The sequence below is a fragment of the Pinus tabuliformis genome, chromosome 7 (genome assembly GCF_031772625.1).
Source record: "Pinus tabuliformis cultivar Carrire ecotype Pingquan chromosome 7, CPIR1, whole genome shotgun sequence".
Lineage (NCBI taxonomy): Eukaryota > Viridiplantae > Streptophyta > Pinopsida > Pinales > Pinaceae > Pinus > Pinus tabuliformis.
In genome coordinates this window covers 607,924,110-607,948,045 of record NC_142293.1, presented here as the reverse complement: position 1 = coordinate 607,948,045, position 23,936 = coordinate 607,924,110, and the positions used below count along the sequence as shown (strand labels likewise).

General features: G+C 40.9%; 1 long non-coding RNA gene across 1 annotated transcript in view; it reads right to left on the bottom strand.

Moving 5' to 3' along the window:
* The window catches only part of LOC149248902 (uncharacterized), a 54,600-nt gene extending 30,887 nt beyond the window's left edge, over nt 1-23,713 (bottom strand). Inside the window, exon 1 of the long non-coding RNA XR_016265793.1 lies at nt 23,494-23,713. This is a non-coding gene — a long non-coding RNA (uncharacterized LOC149248902). The remainder of the gene's footprint in view (nt 1-23,493) is intronic.
* Between the last annotated feature and the right edge of the window lie 223 nt (nt 23,714-23,936).

Below are 23,936 nucleotides of genomic sequence, written 5' to 3'. Positions count from 1 at the left end.
AACGTTCTTCTTCGATGGCTGTGATGAAAGAACCCCTGGGTGGACATCAAGACATATCTGAAGAACCTCTAGGGGAGAAGAAGAAAGAAACACTCCTCTGAAGCAAATGGCTACAAGCAGAAATGATTGGAGCAACATCTTGTCCAAAGATGAATTTGAAAATCAAATCAAAGATTTCAAGAGTGATATGAGGCAGTTTCTTGCCATGCAACTAGATACCTTGTGGATCCAAAAGAAGCAAGAGGAAGCCAAGAGGGCTTTGGTCATCTTTTGTCCCAGGTGCTATAGAAAGCATCCTAGGAACGAATGTCCAATGCACCCTCTAGAAGTGTGTTTCATCTGTGAAGAATACCATCCTACAGATCAGTGCCCTTCCTTGCCCAGAATCAAAGCTACATATCAAAGAGCCAAGGGAGCCACTGAATCACTCTGTTATATGAACCAAAGGAGGCCACATGGACCCGTACCCTACCAGCAGGAACTGCAAGGGACACCCGAGACCTATTATGACCCTTACCAAGCCACCTTCATGCCTTCTTGGGGTCCCCCTGCTCATCCTTCCTGGTCTACACCTCCTCATTGGTCATATCCTCCTTGTTCCTTCACAGATCCATATTATGCCCAACCAGTTGCTCATTCATTTCACTCTTATGCTCAGCCACAGCCTCAGTGGAATGCACCTTATCAGGGGTGGAGGCCCCAGTGCAACTCTCATCCCACTCATTTTCCTCCACCACCTGCTCATCCACAACCATCGCCTCCTCCTCCACCAAGGCAACCCCAAATGCCTACCCAACCACAATGCCATCCATCTCCATCTCAATCTCACACCTCCACTCAGCTACCCGTACCTCCATTTCCAAAACCATGCAATGGAGCAGCTCAACCCAATTGCAAATCTGAGGCACAACATGTGCAAATGATTCCTCGTGAGCTCAATGATGTTCACCAAAGCTCAGGAAAAGTAATGCAAAAAAGAGATCATCTTGAAAGCATTGAAGGACCAAAAGCAAAAGAAGATTCAAAAGAGGAGATCAAAGAACCAAGGGCTGCACTTGATGAAGAAAAGAGATCAGAATCAAAGATCGAGAAAGCCTCCTCATGGTTACCATCACATCCTCCATGTACTCAAGAGAAAGATCAGCAAAAGGAGGAAGATGAGAAAGTCATGATAGAAGGTGACATGAAGAATGATCCAGATCAGAAAAAGGACCAAGGATATCAAAGCTATATTGAGACATGGTTCCAGACAGTCACTAAGTTGCAGCAGTATTCTCTTCCTCAGCTATGTTTTGTACTTTCAAAGTCAGATCATTTTGTCTCTGAAATTTGGATAGTTGTCAAAGCATGCATTCCGAGCCTTCACATCATTTTGTCTCTAATCTCGATGTGCACATGGCTCCATTGGAAGTATTCTTATACTTGAAAATGATTTTGTTTTTCAAGTAGGGTAGGGTAGGAAAAAATGAAAAAAAAAAGTAAAGAAATGAAAAAAATGAAAATAAGAGAAAAATAAAAATCTAAGGTGAAAACCCCCTCGGAGGCGCCTTAGATTGGCTCATTGATTGAAAACCTCCATGAGGCGGTCAATGGGTTGGAAAGAAAAGAAAATAAAAGGGAATAAGATCCCTGGGTGAAAACCTTCCTTGGAGGCGCCCAGGGCAGGCAATTAGGGTGAAAACCTCCATGAGGCGCCCTAGTTGTTTTTCAAAAAAAAAAAAAAGAGAAAAAGAAAAAAAAGAGAAATAAAACTAATCTCCATTGGTTAATTTCAGGTTGCAAGAAGGTGTTCTATGGAGGAGAGGAAGCCTCTCAACTCAAGGTCAAAGGTCCTTAGCATGCAGCCAGGACACCTCACCAACTCCTCCTCCAAGAGTGCTTATGTTCTTCAAGGTATGTGCACTTTCATTATAGATTGAGTCTTCTACAGGAAGACGCAGATTTTCTACAGGAAGGTGCGATTTTCTATAGGAAGGTGCCAGTTTCTACAGGAAGGTGCAAGTTTCTACAGGAAGAGCTGCCTGTCTACAGGAAGCTTTGTATCTCTACAAGAAACTTCCCGTAGAAGCTCAGAACGGCCCAGAATGCATTTCATGAGCAGATCTGATGACTACGGGTTGGTGTGGATGCATGCAAGCCTCTTTCGGGCCCATGCACAACGCTGTTACCTTGCTCCACCATCCTCGTCGCCATGCAACCAAGATCCCTGCACCAGCAAACCAGATCAATGAGTTCTCGTGGTAAAGCCATTTGTCAAAGAAAAACAAGCACCGAGAGCTCATACCACATCCATGTCGAGCATCAGAAGCTCCGGGAGCGCGATCAGAAGATTCTATCCATCGTCGTGCAGCATGCACCCAAGGAGGCGAGACTGTTACAAGGCACCCTGCGGGAATCCTGTAACTGTCAAACCTGCATGAGTGGATACCATTCACAACACCGCCCTCTGCAAACAACATACGAGCGCAGGCAACCAGAGCGTCCACTCCATCGCCAGCATCCTATAACCATGAGCCTCCGGGACTAGGTAAGCCGCATGCAGCAGGTAGATCCGCTCCCCGTCGTCCGAAAACCGAGAAATCGTGTGCAGCCGCGCGCAGGTAAGTGTCTCAACCCTTCCTTCCACCAAATCGCATGAGTATTACTTTGATTTGTTTGCATGGCGTAGAAATGAATGGTTGAGCGGCCGTATGGCCAGTTGACTGGCCACGTCGGCTAGTTATGGTATAGTCAGATGCTTGGGTGGCAGCCACGATAAAGAAAATACGCAGCACGCACGTGAGGATAGTCCCGTCAACCGAGAAATGAGTTTAAACGAAAAGGGCGGCGGCAGATCTGTGGGAATGAATGCGACAGCGAGTGAATATGCAGGCGAATGATGGGTGACGTCGCCCAACGGTCCGGCGGGGACAGCTCACCCCCCGCGCCACGAGCTGCGCCGATTCAAAATCTAATGGGCTAGATTATGTGCATGTATTCATCAACCTCCACTTCAAAACTCGAGTGGCTCTTCTGATTTCCTCTAAACGTTGATACGCCGAGCTTTCGGCTACCAGAACACCGGTGAAGCACCTCTCGACCGCTGGCCAACTACAGTCCGCCCCGAAGTTTGCACACTGCTCCTACAGGAACAGTTTCTACAGGAACGCAGTCCTACAGGAAGCAATCTCTACAGGAATGCGGTTCTACAGGAAGGTGAATTCCTCACGTAAGAAAAGGTGGCAGAAAAAAGGTAACCCTGAAACTCCTTGCGCAATTGGCTTTCAAAGGTGGCAAGATCATTATTCACAGTCTGGTCATAAAAATATCGGATTGCTGTGCCTATACTATCGCTTCTACAGGATAGCAGTATAATTAGACTGTGTTTTGTGAATTGTATGCATGCTCTGCCTAAAATAGACCGAATCTCCTTTGCACTTGTCACCTTTAGTCAAAACCCCCGTGTTCATCATGCCGGGTGGGTTTATCAAGCGGGAACCCACAGATTCCACCAAATTAAGGAGAAACCCGGCAGTGGTAGAGCTCTTCACCAGAGCACAATGGATGAATTTTTGTGATAAGATGCAGGGCTACGATGATGAGGTAGCCGAGGAATTCTTGCAGGCTTTGAAGCCTAAATCCCAGACATTGGCCATAGTAAGCTTCAGAGGTCTAAGCCTCAAACTCACCCCAGAACATATCAGTCGGATCACAGAACTTCCTATGGGTCTGCCGTGGGATAAAGAAGAGCGAAAGCAGAGCCAGCAAGCAAAGAAAGAATTCTTTCCACCTAAGGAAGAATTCTCGGAGGATAAAAACGGGGTGAGAAGAACGAGTTTATCACCACCTTGGAATGAAGTCAGTTTGCAGATCATGAAATATATTACTTGTGAAGGCCAGTCAGCATCGTATATGCATATCACTTTCGATTACTCACTGAGTTGAGGCACCGAATTGACCTTCCTGTAGAGCAAAAACTGAGCATCCCTCATTATCTCCTGCAGTCCCTAATGGAGTGTGCTACAAAGCTAAGAGAGGGCATACCTGATCAGATAGCCCACCATGGGTTAATAAAATTGCTTGTGGAGGATGCACTGCACTCATATAAAGTTCCCCTCTCCTGGGAGTCATTTAGGAATCTAAACCGAGATGGGGACATTAAAATGTTGATCGAAGATAGTGGCTCCTCCAGCAGTGAAGACAAGGAGGCAGTGGCTGAGGAAAAGAAGGACGAAGAAAAGGGTGGCACACCAATCCTGTCAGCAAGGGAAAAGAGGATGAAGAGCAGAATGGACAAAGCAGAGGAGGCCCACGTCAGCCCAAGTACCTCCACAGCACCTGCACCCAAAGCAAAAAGCAAAACTCAAGCAGGCAAGCAAGCGGAAGTGGAGACACCTGTGTCTACAGGAAAGCAAAAACAGGCTTCTACAGGAAGCCCGAAAACACAAACTCAGGCTTCTACAGGAAGCCCAAAAATCAGTGAGAAACAGGCTTCTACAGGAAGCCCAAAAGCAAAGACAAAGGCTTCTACAGGAAGCCCGAAAGTGCAACCACAGGCTTCTACAGGAAGCCCGAAATTGGAAAAAGAGGCTTCTACCAGAGGCCCGAAAGTCATTGAGAAACAGCCTCCTACAGAGAGTCTGAAGACAGGGAAAGAATCTTCTACAGGAGGCTCGAAAGTGGGCAAAGCAGGGTCTTCCACAGGAAGCCCGAAATCTGAAAGGAAGGGGCCCTCTACAAGGAGCTCTGAGAGAACAAAATGCAAGAAAGAGAAGGCTGACATTCTCGGAAAGGAGGCAGCAACGGCACTAGCTGCCCTCAGCACACCTCCAAAACCGAAGGAGAAAAGGGAGAGGGAGACCCCTCTACCATCTGAAGCCAGGAGAAGCAAGAGGATGACCACAGGCAAGCCACAGCCTCCACCCAGCAGCCAAACCACTTCAGGGGACGTCCCTACTTCACCCAGTGCAAGAACCCCTTCTAAAACATCAGCCACCCCCGAAAAGGGGAGCCCAAAAATAACTTCCTGGACACGAAAGATAGGCCAGTCACCTTCCGAAGCCCGGCTCAAGGAAATAGGAAAGGGGAAGGAAGCATCACCTTCGTCACCACCAGGGGCAGCAAAGGCAGGGCCGCCAAAAACGGGAAAGGAAGAAGCACCACCCTCGGCAGAAAAGGCAGAACCACTAAAATCAGGGGAGGAAAAGCGTGCTCCGGGCTCTAGTTCTCGGCCAAAGACAAGGAGCCAGGGCAAAGTTGCTCAAGGATGAGTAAATAGTTTAGCTGGGGGGTGATGATGAGCCCCAATTTTGGTACAATTTGGGCTCATTTTGGCCTATTCTACTTGCTCAAACCATTCATATTTTATTGCTTATGCATGCATTTCTTAGTTTGTTCGTGTTGTTTGTTGGAAGAAGGGTAGACATATTATCTACGTGACTAATGCATGATGCTTTCAGGTTTTTCGCATTTAAAGGGAGAAAAGACACGAAAAAGGAGACAAGGAGACAATGAGGTGGCACTGCTGGTTTTTAGGAGAGGATGTCCACAGTCTTGGGACCTTCCTCGTGATTCCCACCAAGAACTCCGAGCTCCAATCCATATCCCCACTGAGCTTAGAAGCAGCCAGTTGTTCTACAGGAACAACAGTTATAACTGTTCTACAGGAACAGTAGTTATGACTGTCCTACAGGATCAGCAGTTAAACTCTAGTTGGACAGCCGAGCTCCTAAAATCAAGGACACCTGTTGGATGATCGTTTTTGCATAAGTATGGAGGCCGTAGCCTTTGATAGGTTGTTGAAACTTTCGCATTACTATTGTAATTTTTGAGCACAGCTCGGTGTTAGTTCTTGTTGTAAGCCAGTTTTGGCATAACATCAGATTATGAATAAAGAAGGCAGATTCTGATCTAGTTCTGAGTTTTCTTAAGGAGACTATAGCTCTCAGGTTAGGGCCCAACCTGAGAGCCATAGATCCCCTCTGCTGTAGTGTTGTTTGCATTTCGTTTCAGCACTCTGAGTTTTCATTTTCACATGCAATTTGAATTACAGGTTGTTGAATTAGTCTTTTTTATGAGTTTAGATAGGATTTGCTTATGGTAAATTTGTTTCCAGTTGCTTAGGTTAGCAGAGGATAGATATAATCTATTGGAGCTCCAGCAAAAAGGTTGTTAAGGCTCACTGCCATCTCATTTGGGATTGGGGTGCAGTCCATAACTAACCACCAAAAATACGCATTTCTTTACTTGATGATTGCTGCAACATAGTCACGGTTATGTTAGATGCTTCCACATGATTCACACCTGCACCACACACCTTCATCACAGCTTCATGCACATTCTCCTTCGCGTTTTGGATTGTTGTTCATTGAATTTATACGCACAGGTAGTTTAGGTTAATGCATTTTCAGTTTGGTGACAATCATAAGCATTTGTTTCATTTACACTGCTCTCTCTCGTTCCATTACCTCATTCTCCATCTTGATCACGCATGCAAACACATCTTTGATCCCTTCTCCGCTCTGTTATCCCCCAAAGTCTTTCACTCCTCACGTACTTCCATTCTCTAGCCCTTTTGTTGACCTAGCCCTCTATCTTCCAACCTACTTCCTACACTCACTCCCTATCCTATTCCTCCACTTCGGAGCCATCACCAGCCTTATTCCTACCTTACACATCTCCCCCTACCATTCCATCACTCCTCCATCACTTCAAACACTCACGGTAGGTCATCCTGTAGCAATTCGTAGACATCCTGTAGAAATATCTGCGTATCCTGTAGGATCCCCTGCAGACATCCTATAGGAGGCCACTCACTCGGTTGCTGAGCTTCTGAATGCGAGGAACCTCTGTGGATGGATGCTAAGGATCCCTAGGGACCTCTCCTAGCCTCCCCAACCTGTCCCACGCTTTCCTTCCTTCTCCATCCCATCTGCACAACCAAACCCTAATAAGCACAAAATCACAATCACTCCATCCAATTAAAGAGAAAATACAAAAACATGTCTTTTAAGCTGCAAGTAGATTAGATTCATGCATTTTCACTTGTTAGAAGTAATGGCATCATTGGTAGAAGTTTCCTTCACATTCTTTGCATCATAGAGGTTAGACTAGTTAAATTAGGGTTTCCTAGGGTTTCCATGTTTTGATTTGCTTTCAGTTCATTCTTGCCAAGTAGATTAGTCTTCTTTGAGCTAGCTTTCGTCCATCATTGATAAAGCTTCTTCTGTGAGCCTATAGAAGTTGGCTTGAGCCCTAGCGGACTTGTGCCAGCTGACCAAGTGACAGCTGCGACAAGAGCTAGTACTTGTGCATACAACACCGTCGCTTCCAAGTTTGTACGAACTACCGGGTTGATAAAATTAAGAGACAGGAAGCCCCAGGAATTGTAGCATTATTGCTACAATACTGGAGCTCACCACAGATCAATCCCTAACTCCTTATATTATGACCTTGTTGGGGACATGCAAAGAAAAACAGAGAAAGAGAAGACCGCTTTAATACCACTGATACGGATTTAAACAGGAATGCAAAGAATTATAAAGATAACCATAAATACAGAGATTCAGTAGAAATAATACTTCATTTCATTAATGTAAAATACTGAACTATGCTTACAAACAGAAATGGAAATAAACTAGCTTGGGCAATGGTAGCTTATCTCTGAGAAGAGATGTGGCAACTACATTCCTTTGAACTGTGTTACAATAAGGCTCGAAGGCTTATTTATTGTTGAGAAACAATGGAAAACCTGAAACATCAAAAAACCTAACCCTAGGAGATGAAGTGCCAAACTATGGGCCCATTTTGGGTAAATTGGTACATCAACTCCCCAGGGTCATAACTTTGGTATACGATCTTCGCTTGACGTGCACAATACCTCGTTAGAAATATCTATCCATGGACTACAACTTTTTCATGGCATACATTAGTCTAAGCCCCATCTTGGCCCCCGTTATCCCAAAAACTGTCGTTTAGGGCCTCAAAATAGCTCCTTAATTTCAGGACCGAAAAAACTGCCAAAAATAGTAAATTGTGCTACAATTAAGGAAACTAAAAAAATGAAAGAGATAGTTGTGGGGGTCCAAGTGGGATAGGTGGGTGGCAACCAACATCCACCTAGATTAGCCAACAACGCTTTCTTCACTTCTTCCCATGTAGAGATGTCCTTAGCATCAACATGTGCAATCTAATCCACTCTCCGCCTCCAAAACAACATGGCATCCTTCATAAGGAATTGTGCAACAACCTTCACCTTGGCCTATTTTGATGTAAGCCCCAATCATTTAAGATATTGCTCCATATCCCACAGAGAGTCTCCAAGTTTTTTCGCGCTCCTCATTCCATCATACGAAATTGGTTCTTTTATCTTGATGTGGGACTTTCCTCCAATCGAACATTGCCCCAATGCTTTCTTCAAACTCAAAATTTTGTTTAAAGCTTCAGAAATATTGTTATGCAATTTTTCGATCTATTCCACGCCTTAATTCTTTGAAGCTTCAAGTTCCTTGACTTCATTCATGGTTTGATCATATCTCCATTCAAGATACTCATATCACACCTTGAGTTCATCATGACTCTCTTTCGTCTCAGTGAATTCCTCCCTAAGTTCAACATTCTCTACCTCAAGTGCATTCATATTTGTGTTTAGCTCATCCATTTGGTCCAACACTTTTTTCGTGAAAACTGGCTCAGTGTTCATGCTGGACTCAATGATTACTTGCAGTTCTCCTCCATTGTTCACCATCAGTTTCCATTGGGAAGGTGTCACAACCATAAGCTTTTCCTTCCTTCAACTCGACCCTAACTTGCTGCCTTACCCCTACCAAAATTATCCTATGTCACATTGCGACCAACTACAAAGCTCAGTCCTACCTGAACCAAGCTCTGATACCAATAGTTAATGCCCCACCCTCTAACACTTCGTTCACCTTGGGTGCCTGTGCAACACTGGCCCAATTTCACTTTGAAATTACTTCTTTCCAAGCTACACCTACTACCAACACTTAGTTTATTTTTGTTAAGTATACTTCTTTAATTATGCAACTGAAAAACCATTTAGTTCATTCAACATTTATACATGTACAAGACTGTAATAAAAGGGAGGGGTGACTCCCAATTGTTTGACCAAATGTATGAAAGCAAACTTCTACAAATAATATACAAACTTACAATTTTACAGTATGGTGGAAGTTTCCTAGCAACTTGCCCATTGGTTCACCAACTTGTGCATCCTATCATGTAGCCTTCCTAACCTCCTCCCACTTCATGCAGCCCATCGTGCAACTTGTATGCAGTTTTTCCTACTTGAGCAGCCCACCATGCAACTCATCTACGCTTCTTCCCACTTGTGTAGCTTGCCGACATTTCTGCCTCGACATGCAACTTCCTATAGCCCATCCCATACATGTACGTGTGGCCCGTGGCCCTACGTTAACGTGCAAGTGCAATCTGCAACACTGCTAAACGGTCTTCACTCTGCCTACACATGCACTACTACCCACAATTACTACGGTCATAGAAACCCTAAATTTTACCCACAAACATAGCTCACATGGTCTTTCATCTCGCTAAATGAGCCTCACCTTGCACATGGCCCTTCCTTTCTGCGAATTATCCTCCTCTGGATTTCCTTCACTTGACTTGCCTTGAACTTACTCGTTGAACATGGATTCATTGGTCAAATGACATCTCCTCCAATATATATATGTTCCACATTGTCAACTTATCCAACCATCATGTCTCTTCACTTGTGGGTCGACTTGTTCATGTATTGCCTCATTCTACTTTTTGGGTCACGCCCCTTGGGTCGAATTGACATGAGTTGGGCGGGCGCGCCTTGCCCACTGCACGCTTACTGCTATGCTGCTTGCCTCACCCGGCCACTATATGTACATGCTCTCCACATGTCAAGTGCGCGCTTGATGCTATGGCGTGCCCACCAATATGCCTGAACGATTCACATGGCTGTTTGATTAAACACACTCGCTATGGGTGACTTGCCTTCAGTTGGAGTGTGATATCATGAACAACGAAATAATCAACCAATCTGGCACTTCTAGATGTTCTAATTAAAAATAATTGCAATCGAAACACCGAACACAATGGGATCTAGAAATGCAGCCTTTATTTATATTAATAACTATAAGTGGTACATGCCCATACAATATATCTCAAGCCTCTGCAATGGCATGCACAGTTGCTTATAAAAAACAAAATAAAAATGTATTGAAGCACATTCCTGGATGCTGGATGAATCCACTAGACAAAATAACACCCACAGGGTTTTCGTCCCTAGGATCAAACTGGAATTGGCCACACCAAGTTCTAAAGAAAAACATAACAAGATATATAAAACCTGAATGATTCAATGCCTAGCTTCTATCCGCTTTTGTAGGATTGATGGATTCTCTAGAAGCCTTATTTTATTATTGCCCCCGAAAAATGAAGGAAAACACAAGGGGCAGTTACCATGGGAAAATAACACAGTAAATACCATGGGTAGGTTTCACCCATTTTAACCATATCCCAAAAAAAGGAATATTACAAATCCTCCTTCCCAAAGATTGCTTTCTCTTAAGAAATTCACTGCTATCCACAATAGAAGTATTGATACTAAGATCCCATACAACGTGGTGTGCTATTACATACCTCCATGCTAAATGATCCTGAATGGATCCTTTAATATTTGAATCCCAAACAATCCTCTGACAAATCCTGCCCTTAATGGAATTTCCTAGATCCCAATGCCACCTATGTCCTGGGACCTATCGGTTATGGTACCATCTCAGATCTCCATCACTCCCCATGCCAAAGGGCCGAAGCTGCAATATTCCCTTGGCTGTGAGTATCCTTCTAGGAATCAATCAATCAATAGAGTACCAAATCATAATCTCTCGACAATCCATGCCTTGGGAAGGATGAATATCTACAAATATACCATGTTAACGTTTCTCGATGCTCAACTCATGCTGCTCCATTCAGTCACCTAACATGATGCATTTGGAGAACTCTGCGCTACTCTTCCTAGTGTATAAAGGTCGATTGGTAGTGGTGCAAGCCTCATCTATGTACTCCTGTAGAGGGTTTCTCTAGAACTCCCAAATGTACTCCTCTTGCTGCCTTGTGAGGGACTTGAGTCATTCCTCAACATTAGACAGCTTGGTCAGTGATTCTGCACATACCGCTATAAGCTCCTCAATTTTCCTCTTCTCTTGTAAGACAGTGTCTTGGACTGTCCAGAATCTCTGCTTCAACATCATAAGATCTGTATTGAAATGCATGATCTTTTCCCAAAATTTCTTTATTGGAAATTCTGGTGCTCTGCTGAATGCTTCTGTATCTTTCGGCACTAGTTTCTCAACTATCATAACTCTAGCTTGAACCTTTGACCGCCTCTCTAGAAATGGTTCATCCTGCATACTACATTTTTCATGCTACTCATTATGATCATGCTCATCATATTGGCTTACCATCACTGACTCCTCATTTAAGTCTCCTTGAATGTCTTTTTCCTAGCCTTCTCCACTTTCGGGGACAATTTCTTGTCCATCGTCTTTGGTTGTTAGATGTGGATGCACTGGTGGACTCTTATTTACACTTGATTACTCATGCTCTTCATGGATGTACTCTTGGAGATCTATGGACTCAGTTCTACAAGAGTCTACCATATTGCTAAGAAGAATTACCTCCCTTTCCCCATGTACTTTGTCAAGCTAACTGATTATCCTCGGCTTGTCCAGCACATCTTTCTAAATAGCATTGTGTTGCTACTCACCATCTGTACTTGACTACTTGGATCCTTCAAATGAATCCTCATGGTCTGAAGGAATTACCTCTGGTTCTGTCCTTGTTGCCTCTTTCCGATCACATGGACATGAATGGTTAAGTGCCCAAGATCCCTTGCATACAAAGCATAGGATTTTCCTCCTTACTTCATTCTTGCTGTGTCCACAAATCCTTGTTAGTTCCTCCTTGGTCAACCTCATTTTAAGCAGTTTGATGTTTTTTTTGACCAACCCCTCAACTAATTCATAGTCAACAAGTGATACAATTAGCTCCTTCCTCCAAATGGCCAACAATTTGGACCTCAATTATTTGCAGATGGCCTTATCTTCTGCTAAGATTAGGGACATGATCTTTTGCATGTCTGTTTCGACAAATTTTGGATGAGATGTTGTAATGCAGGTGCGAAAGCATTGGAGCATCTAAAGGATTAATTCATCACATTCTAGATCCAACATAAGTATAACAAATCTGAATTTTGCTATGCATTCTAAAATTTTGCATCTCCAAAAGAAAGTAAGAAGGGTGATATTGTCCAATCTTTGGAGGGATCCTACCATTACTTGAAAATCCTTCCTCATGATGTCATTATTGTAGGGCAGTAGTGGCGTTCTTAAGTCTAAGATTTTACTGAGACAATTGGTGACTGTGACTTTAACTTTTTCACAAGAATACTCCAAGAACCTAGGTTGTATCAAAGTAAGCATGGATGGCTTCAAGGCCCAACTTGGCCCTTTCTATTCTGATTTCTCTATGAGACATAAAGCTATGTATAATTTGTCTAACAGTAGGAGGACATCTTTTGACTTTGTTCTCTACATTTTGGATCCAAGTTTAAAGAGACACTTTCTTTTTACATCTTCCTTCCGGATATCCTTTGACTATTGAAGGATAACATGGATCTTCCAAGAGAAAGGCCTGTTGTTCATCTCTTGCTTCTGATCTGGAAGTTGTTGCCATTTTTGATCCACTAAAATATTGCAACCCACAGGACTAGCGGATGTACTACTATGTTGATTCCTAAGGCTTTTCAGAAAGTAAAGTGATGACATTATGACTTGGCATCAATGAGTTTTGACGCTTGATTTTCCTTCTCTCTCCTTAGATTTCTTCAATAAAATTGATTTACCTCCTATGAACAGAGATAACGGATTGTTCTCCGGCAAACAATAAACTTTTGTAATAGACATATTCTCCTCAACTCGGCCTCTTCCCAATTTGCACAAATTATTAATGTCACCTGGCCTTAGTCCCTTATGAAAGTTGGTGTCACAATTAATCTTGACCTCCTTAATTCTGGCCAGCTTGACTTCTGTTATAAATTTGGAAACTTGCCCTCCGCTTCAACACACAGGTGTCGAACCATTCCACTACGGGAAGAGTATGATGTGGACGAAACGAGAGAATAAACTTCGCTGCCTCTTCAATTAGCCGATCTAGACTACGTGTCGTTGATGCAATCACCTCAGGGCTCACGACCCCCTTTGCTGCACGTTCTCCTTAAACGTCCACGTCCCCTCTCACCTGTATTTTAAATGTTGTCACGTCTCCTCTATTTGATGCACCGTCAGGCTCACGATCCCTTTGCTGCACTTTCACCTCAGCATCCACGGTCTCTCTCATCCACCGTCAGGCTCACGATCCCTTTGGTGGGCACGCTTACTTTGTACGATGGACACTCTTCCTAAGATCCTCAGCGAAACATGAAGAAAATACCTCATTCTTCAAACATGTGACAACTGGGAAATAGTGATCACTGTAATATACGTTTTAAAAATAAAAATAAAAGAGTGATCTCCACGCACTACCTATAGAAGGATGAATGCCCTTGGTATATTTCCCATATACCATTAAAATTATCGTGCCAATAGAAAATAAACCAAGCCAAAATCAATAAATCAATATATAATATTGATATAATATTTACCATATAACATATTTTATTCATTCCATCCAGCCAAGCCAAAATTCAATTAACGTATCACTCCAAGGTATAAAATAGGGCTTTTAACAAATTTTGTAATTTAATTCATTCCACACCGCACCAATAAATCGACGGTGAACCTTGTATTCTCCACAGAGAGAAGCTCGTACTCGGCGGCCATGGGTCCTTGGTTGGTGGATGAGGGTGTCAATTATTCTCTGCAGCTGTAGGCTCCAAACAATGCTCAATCTGTCGTCGGCTTCGTACAACCCAAAGTGCTATTCTGAATGGTTTTGTCCAGCAAGGCGATTCAGCCTTCTTCCGCAACTCAAACCATTTCGCCAGAACTTGTGTTAGGAATATCTGATCTCGGCTCAAGAATGAACGATATTTGTGCAACACCTAAAATCTGATGCTTCTTCTCCAAAAGACAGTATGTCTCTTCAACGTAAACCAGTGCAATACCTTTCATGAACCAAGGCAATTAACTCGTCCCCGCAAATAAATTTGAAACCAGTGCTCTTGATCTAGAAATTGATTGATGCGGAAAAGGCAGCGATTTTTTAATTTTTTTTTGTAAATAACTGAAAACTTTTTACAGATATAGAGATATAGATGCGGTCCACCAAATTGGTTGCGCAAATAGAAAATGGGAGACTAACTAGGGTGACATTAATTATCACCCAAGATGGAAATGCAAGTTAGGCTAAGAATACATCTCAACAAAATTCCCTGTATAACACCTTTAGGCTGGTAGGATGCATCGCTGATACCACTGTGATATCCCGAACAATGAAATAATCAACTAATCTGGCAGAAGTAGGTGTTTATTTAAAAATAATTGCAGTCAAAAAACTGAACACAACGGGATCTAGCAATGCAACCTTTATTTATTTTAATAACGGTAAGTGGTACATGCCCATACAATAAATCTGAAGCCCTTGCAATGGCATGCACGAATTCTTAACAAAAAGAGAAAAAAAAATGTAGTGAAGAGCAATCGTCGAATCCACCAGACAAAATAACATCCACACGGTTTTCGTCCCTTGGATCAAACTGGAACTGGGCACACTAAGTTCTCAATAAAAACACAACAAGATAGATAAAACCCGAATGATTCAATGCCTCCTATCCCCTTTTATAGGCTTGACGGATTTTCTAGAAACCTTATTTTATTATTTCCCTCGAAAAACGAAGGAAAACACTAGGGGCATCACCATGGGAAAATACCACAGCAAATACCATGGGTAGGCTTCACCCATTTTAACCATATCCATAAAAAAGGAATATTACATGGATTTCCTCCAGACTCGCCCTCGACATATGTTTAGTTTAATGCGCTTGTCACCTGACTCCCTCGATTTTTCGACTCCCCTCATGTGCGTGTGGGCGGTCATGAGCGCTCACCAATTTTAGGCCCTCACATAGAGGGAGAGAGAAATATGGATGGGGAGAGGGAGGGAGGGAAGAAAAGAGACATAGAGGGAGAGAGAGGGAGTGACAAGGGGGGAAGAGAGAGAGAGAGATGTAGAGACAATGTGTATGTTTGTGTTGTGAGATAGAGAGAGGGAATAGGAAAGAGAAGCACATATGCAAATATAGATAATATAGTATTATATAACTAGCTTAGATCCATCTTAACCCTAGATCTATCAAGTGCCGAGAGGATCAAAGCTCTCCAGATGCAAACATTTCCTTACATTTTGCACTCAAAAAAAAGATTTGTACCTAGAGATATTTGATCCCTGTGGTCGCTTGATATATCCAAGATTAAGATAGATCTAAGCTAGTTTTAAACAATCTTTGAATTCATTGCATAAATACCTCTAATGATTCCCCAAATTATCAAATTGATATTTGCACAAATTACAACTTTACATTGTAACTAACCTATCATATTAAACCATCATTAAATTGCACCCACTAATATATATAATAAACTTAAAACTAATAAATGTTAGTTCTTATGAACCATCTTTTATTATATTAACATTTTATTACATTAACATTTTCATAAGGATTAATATCATATAAATAATATGAACATTTTCATAAAGATTAATATCATATAAATAAAAGGGATTAGCATCATTATGCTATAAGACTTCTAAGCCAACTCAAATAAAAGTGATTAGCATCATTATTATTTAAGATTAGCTATTTATTATTATATTGATGATCCCCTCGAGAATTTGATCTTTCATTTCCACTCATTTTGAGAAGAATTTTTCTCACCAATTTCCCAATATTATTTATCAATCTCTAAATTTATCCCATCCCTGGCAGGAGGTTGTATTTGTTCACCTCTCGTCATCCCCTTTCAACATAAGGATAGTGCCTTGATTATTTTCATCTTTTTGAAATCTTGCTCGGTAGTGTTTTGATTATTTCTACTTCTTTGAAATCTTGTTGTTTGGGATCGATAATACTATTTGGTTTTGCATAAATATTTGGCAAGAAAAATTGCAATCCAAATTTATCAGTATCAATGGATTGTATATAAGTATTAATGGATAGATGGAGTACCAAAATGTCTTGTGATAAGCAAATTTCTTATAATATTACCATTAACCCATTGGAATGGATGGCTTTCAGGCTTATTTAACATATAGAGAATAAATACTTAGACAATAGTATCTATGAAAGATCGTCTATTGTTAAATCAAAGAATACATAATACACAACGGATTCATACTTAGAAACATAGATGGCAATAGCAGAGAATAATTCATAGAGGCAGACAAATGGAGAAACAACAAGATTACTCAATGAGAAACAACGGAATAGATAAAACAATCACTGGAGAACAGAAATCACTTTGCATTACAAAACAAGCTTGGGCCTTGGCTTGCCTTCCTTGGCCATAGAAATTACAAATTTAGAGAGGCAGAAGAAGGATCTAGAATCCTGTGTGTGATTCAGATGGAGATTTGGAATGATCTAGAAACTACTAGCGGTGTAGGAGGATCTAGAATCCTGGAGATCTAGAAAAATCTAATCTAGAAGGATCTAGAATATTGCATGAATTTGGCTTCACACTTAACATTCTCCCACTTGAAGCCAAATAAGAGTTATCAAGTCACACCGAGTCCTACCATGCCTCTACATAATTCATGTTTATTTTGTGGTAGAATCTTAGTAAGCTTATCAGCAGGGTTCTTATCTGTATGGATCTTTTCCAAGGATAATTGTTCTTCCTCCAACACATGCCGGATCCAATGGTGCCTTAAGTCAATGTGCTTGGTTTTTGAACGAAATGCTGGGTTTTTCGCCAAGTAAATGGCACTCTGACTATCACAATATAACACATACTTGTCCTGCTTTATTCCTATCTCTCATAGGAATTGCTGCATCCACAACATCTCTTTACAAGGTTTTGTTGCCGCTATGTACTATGCTTTTGTTGTAGAGAGGGCTACTATTCTTTGTAGCCTTGACACCCAAGATACTACTGCACCTGCAAATGTATACAAATAACCTGTAGTGGACTTTCTGGTATCCATATCTCCAGCCATATCTGCATCTGTAAATTCTTCAAGCACGATCTTATTATGACCAAAACATAAACAATAATGACTAGTACCCTCGAGATACCTTAAAATCCATTTTACTGCTTGCCAATGTTTTTTGCCTAGATTGGTAAGGAACCTGCTCACTACTCCGACTGAATATGCAATGTCTAGTCGTGTGCATACCATGGCATACATTAAGCTGCCAACTGCTGAAGCATAAGGAATTCTGCTCATCTCTTCTTTCTCTTTGTCATTACTAGGACATAATCCAATATTCAGCTTGAAGTGGGCTGCAAGGGGTGTACAAACTGGCTTGGCATCCTTCATATTAAACCTGTCAAGCACCTTCTTGATATATTTTTCTTGTGACATCCACAACCTTTTTTTTTTTTTCTGTCACGCATAATCCGTATGCCCAATATCTGTTGTGCTGGTCCCAAATCCTTCATTGCAAATTTGCTACCCAAATCTTCCTTCAACCTGTTGATCTTATTCCTATCATGCCCAACAATCAACATGTCATCCACATATAACAATAATATGATATACTTTCCTTGATCATACCTCTTGATATAGACACAATGGTCAGCTTCCAACCTCTGAAAACCATGTTCCAACATGAATGAATCAAATTTCTTGTACCATTGTCGAGGTGCATGTTTCAACCCATAGAGACTCTTCTTCAACCTACAAACAAGGCCTTCTTTGCCTTTTTCTATGAAGCCTTCTGGATACTCCATATAAATTTCTTCCTCCAATTCACCATGAAGGAAAGTAGTTTTTACATCTAACTATTCACATTCTAGGTCTAAAGCAACAACTAGACCAAGAATGACTCTAATGGATGACATTTTAACAACAAGTGAGAAAATTTTAGTGAAGTCAATACCTTCTTTCTGGGCAAAATCGTTTAGCACCTATCTTGCTTTATACCTCTCATTCTTTTCATCATCTTCATGCTTAATCCTCTAAAACCATTTGTTTTGTAGAGCCTTTCTACCTTTTGGGAGGTTTACCAACTCCCAAGTTTTATTTTCCTGCAAAGAGTTCATTTCTTCTTCCATTGCTTTCTTCCATTCTTTACTGTGCTCGACCTTAAAAGCTTCTTGAAAACAATTAGGTTCACCTTCATTAGTCAACAAAATATAGTTTGAAGGAGGATACCTTTGTGAAGGCTTATGGTGCCTTGAAGATCTACGAACCAACTGTGGTGGTGCATTATCAGGTTGAATCTCCTGCAAAGCTTCCTGCAAGATTCCTTCTTCTTATTGTTCATTATTTTCCACTTGTTGTTCTTCATTCTCCTAAATTTGCTGTTCATTTTCTTGTATTAGTGGTATGTTTTCCTGCTGCTTTTCAAACCTGTCAATAACCTTCTTGACCTCCAACTCACTTACAGTCCTCTTGAACATTTTTGACTCACTAAATATAACATCCCTGCTTCTAATAATTTTATGTTTGATTGGATCCCATAGACGATAACCAAGACCTTCATCCGCATATCCCAAAAAATTGCATTTCATAGAATTATCATCTAGCTTAGTTCTAATTTCTTTGGGAATATGTATGAATACTTCACATCCAAATATCTTCAAGTGAGAATAATTCAAATTCTTACTAGTCCAAACTTTTTCAGGGATACCGCCATCCAAGGTTGTAGTTGGAGATCTATTTATGAGGAAGCAAGCAGTACTGACTACTTCAGCCCAAAAATTCTTCTCCAAACCTGAATTGGACAACATATTTCACACCTTTTCCATAATGGTGCGATTCATCCTTTCTGCAACACCATTCTATTGAGGAGTACTAGGCACAATCTTCTCATGCTTTATGCCAAACCTGTTACAATATTCCTTAAATGCATTTGAGAAATATTCTCCACCATTATCTGTTCTTAAACACTTCAACAATTTGTTAGTCTCTCTTTCAACAGCAACATGGAATTTTTGAAATATTCCAAACACTTCACTTTTATTTTTCATAGGATATGCCCAAACTTTCCTGGATGCATCGTCTATAAATGTTACAAAATATGATGCTCCTCCTAATGATTTGATGTTAACAGGCCTAAACACATATGAGTGTACCAATTCTAACACATTTTTCTTTCTGTCATGGCCACCTCTAAGGAATGAAACCCTTCTTTGTCTACCATATATACAATGCTCACAAAGATCAAGATTGTAGGATTTCAAACCTGCCAATAAATTTTTATCAACAAGGATTTTTAAGCCCTTCTCGCTCATGTGACTCAAACGGTTATGCCACAGATCTGCTGAATTTCCCTCTTTTGTGACAGCAGCCAATTCTGATTTTCCTATCAGTGTCTTCAATGTGTATAATGTTCCTATCTTGAGTCCTTTGGCCATGACCAATGCACCTCTACTAATTTTCCAGCCTCCTTTTCCAAAGCTTGTCGAATAGCCTTCATCATCCAGTTTTCCCATAGAGGTTAAACTCATGCACATTTTTGGTACATGCTTGACCTGTTTCAGCAATATATCTTGTCCATCTTTCATCTTGATCTCGACATCTCCCACTCCAACAATACTGCAAAAATGATTTTTCCCCAAATGCACTCTACCATAATCATTGGGATTATATGAAACAAAAATATCTTTGCATGGGGTTACATGGTGAGATGCCCCAGAGTCAAGGATCCAATCAAAGCTACTGCTAGATGTATATACACATGCATCATCTACTGAAATAGTAAACAACACATCACCATCTGTAACTACAGCAGTAGTCTCACCTTCATTTTTGTTGAATGACTTGTGATTTGTACTAGACGGTCTCTGATCCCTTTGTCCTTTCTTCCAAAATCGACATTCTTTCTTCATGTGCCCAAGTTTGCCACAATGAAAGCATATGATTCTGCCTCTCCTTGATTTTGATCGGCCTCTCGATCTTGATTGCCCTTGCTGGCCTCAATCCATTCTCCTACCATGATCAGCTAGAGCTAGAGCCTCTCCTCCTTAGTTTTCCACAATTGACTTGCATCACAGCTCCTCATTCATTAAACTATCGCTGACATCATCAAACTTCAGGGTCCCTCTAGTTGTTGAAGTTCTCATAGCTACAATTAAATTTTCCCAGCTATCTGGCATAAAACACATTAGAAAAATAGCTCTAATTTCATCATCTAAAATGATTTTAACAGAGGCAAGCTGATTAGTAATAATATTAAATGCATTCAAGTGCTGAGCAACTAAAGCACCCTCCTTCATTTTGAGATTATAAAGCTTCTTCATCAAGAACACTTTGTTTGGTGCCGTGTTCTTCTCATATAGATCATGGAGCTTCTTCCATAATCCTTCAGCCATCTTTTCTCCGGACACATTGAAATAAACATTCTTTGCTAAATATTGGCGGATTGTTGCATTTGTCTTTCTATCTAACTTATTCCACTCTTCATTTGTCATCGATGAAGGTTTCTTTGTTATGCCCTCAATCAACAAATATTGATCCTTTAAAATCAGTATATCCTCCATCTATGATTTCCATAGGGAAAAATTAGCCCGGCTCAACTTCTCCATATCTGTAAGTGTTGTCTCCATTTTCAATCAAATTCACGCCTCAAAACACAAAAAACTCCACTTAAAAATAAAACATTAATTATTACTCTTTAAAATTTAATAATAATGACCTTCCTCCTTTTAAAATACCCTTTTCAAAATTCCTGCTGCTTTTTAAAATATAATTTTCAAAATTCCAACATATAATTATATATGTTTCATAATAAATATAAAAACATGTATAATGTTTTAACCTTTTCATATTTCACACATACATATGTTGGTTTGTGAAAAAACTTCAAGTATACGTGCAAGCTTGATGTAAAAAAAAAAAAAAAACAACTTACGAACACCACATTTCAACTCCAATCTCCACGGATCTCCACTTTTCAAACTCCAGCAACAATTTTCAACATAGATCCACGACCTTGTTTTTCTTGCAGCAACTGTCTTTTAGTTCCAGTGTTTCTAAGCTTTTCCCTGACAGATCCTTCAACAGCTCCAGGGGTAACAACCAACGTTTTAACGAACGCTGCCAGAGCAAGGCGATGGCACTAAGCGGCTTGCACAGTGGATATTCAACCCTAGGCCTGATACCAGTTGTTAGATCAAAGAATACATAACGCACAACGGATTTATACTCAGAAACTTAGACAGCGATAGCAGAGAATAATTCAGAGACAAACAAATGGAGAAACAATAAGATTACTCAATTAGAAACAGTGGAATAGATAAAACAATCACTAGAGACCAGAAATCACTTTGCATTACATAATATGCTTGGGCCTTGGCTTGTCTTCCTTGGCCAGAGAAATTACAAATTTAGAGAGGCAGAAAAAGGATCTAGAATCCTGTGTGTGATTCAGATGGAGATCTGGAATGATCTAGAAACTACTGGCAGTGTAAGAGGATCTAGAATCCTGGAGATCTAGAAATTTCTAATCTAGAAGGATCTAAAACACTGTGTGAATTTGGCTTCACACTTAACATCTATCTCGGGGGTAGCAATATATGATTTACATCTCAAAAACAAACATTCTGAGTATAATTTTTTAAATAGATTGATAGAGTGCATCAGGTAATTCTATGATTGATTGTATATGAATTTGAATCAGACAATATATGCATAATTTTTCTAAATATTTTAGAATTTGGAGTGATTTTAATGGCGTGGAGATTGAGGAATTCCCTGGGTCATTAAAAGTGGCCGAAATTTTGCCAAAAAAATTTAAAATATATGGCAGTAATACTAGCCATATGTAGATGAGCGTAATTGTTTAATTTAAATTGTGGTTGATTAAGACAATTAAAGGAGAGGTTGGAACATTTCATCCCATGTTGAAATCTGCAACTTCTGCTACTCGAATTTTGATTCCATATTTATTTACACAGAGCTCCGATGTTGAAACCAATCTAAAATGCTATTTTGTTACTCAAGGAACAAAACAAAACTAATTACCCAAGGGCCGGAACAGAAAAGACCTGACAGCGCTGAATAGGGCTTAATACCCGAACCCCATAACAGAAATACTTAACAGAACGCAATTTATCTCCCAACGACCGTAACAGAGAATACATAACAGCACTGAATGACGAATTTCTCGATTTTCTCTGTACAGCAATGGCTGTTGCGTGAATATTTCCGAAATCTGCACTAGATGGTGTACGCAATTAATTACGGGTAGGCAACAATTAATAAGTTACACGAAGTCAATAAACTGTAATTCATTAGTTGTAATTAAGTAAATCGAGTTTTCAATCTTGTAAGCAAATTTGTAAATGAAATCAGTTTTTCAATTATCAATGTTACATCGTCATAATCTCACATGAAATAACCCAAAAATATCTGAACGAACAAAACGGAATTAATTTCGAATAATGTTTTATTAGCAGTTCATGAAGCTCACCCCGTAGCGGTGCCGATACAAGCCATGGTCGCCTGGTTTTTGCGACGCTCTTGACTATTGTCGGCCGCAACATTTGTGATAGTAGAAATTTCAAAAGAGTGAAGGGTTTTGCTTTCCAAGCGGATATTCTTCGATATTTCGGTTGAGAGAGGGCATTATGATGGATGAAGTCAATAAGATCAATTTGATTACTGGGGCAGCGATTTCCTCCTCGAGAAAAGGGGAGAGGAGGTGACGGAAACATGTTATTCGTCGATAATAAAATGTGTTGTTACATCAATCGCACAATCTGGGAGAGGAAGTGCGACTAGGTTGAAGCAGGCACAGGCTGTGGCTAAGCGGTAATTTGCATTAACACTGGCGGCGGCGGGCAGCGCGGGCGTCCCTGTTGGTGGCGCGGTAAAGTGTGTTGGAGCGAAGGTAGTCGAGCAGTAACTGCGTTGAGCAGGCGGCTGCGTTGGCAGCAGCGGCTTCGGCAACTGGGGCGTCCACGGCGCGGGTTTGGGCAGCAGCCGCTTGGCTATAGTAGAGCCGACGTAGCCGTAGCGGAAAACCTCTTGAAAGGTGTGGAGTTCCTCCCATATTATGCGAGTGATTTAATCACACATTTTATTATCGACGAATGGCATGATTCCGCCCATTCCACCTTTCTCGAGGAGGAGATCGCTGCCCGGCAATTGATCTGTTTGGCTTCATCACTCACAACGCCACTCCTCTCACACGGAATATGTGCTTGGAGTGCAGAGCAGTTTCACTCTCTTGGAAACACGACCATCACAATGTTGCAGCCGGAAATAAGTTGGGACAGTCCCAACGGTCGCAGCAACTTGCTGACTACGCCTTGTATCAGCGAAGCAATCGGCCTTGACCTTTATGAACTGCCATAGGCCAAGGCAGAATTGAACGCTGATAAAATGCTATTCCAAATTAATTGCATTGGCAGGATCAGTTCAATGTGTTAATTGTTCTCTCCTTAGATAGCTAGCTCACTCTAAGCATCTATGGCCCCGTCCTCTTTTTAAAAATATTCATTATTTTTTTCTACCATTTCCTTTGTTGCTTTTTTCTCGGCCGATGGGCATATTCTTCTTTTTCTTTGAATGTTGATATGCGTGCCATCCCTCACCGGTTAAAAACCATCGAAGTCCTTATGATGCCAACTTTTTCTTTTTCTTTTCTTTTCCTTCATTGCAGGTCCCCGATGATATTCTCATCCTTGTGCTGGTTGGTTTTTTTTGGTTGTACTTAAAGTTTGATGTTCATGTCTTCTGTTGAACTTTTGCTTTCACTTTGTGTAGAAAATGCAAAAGAT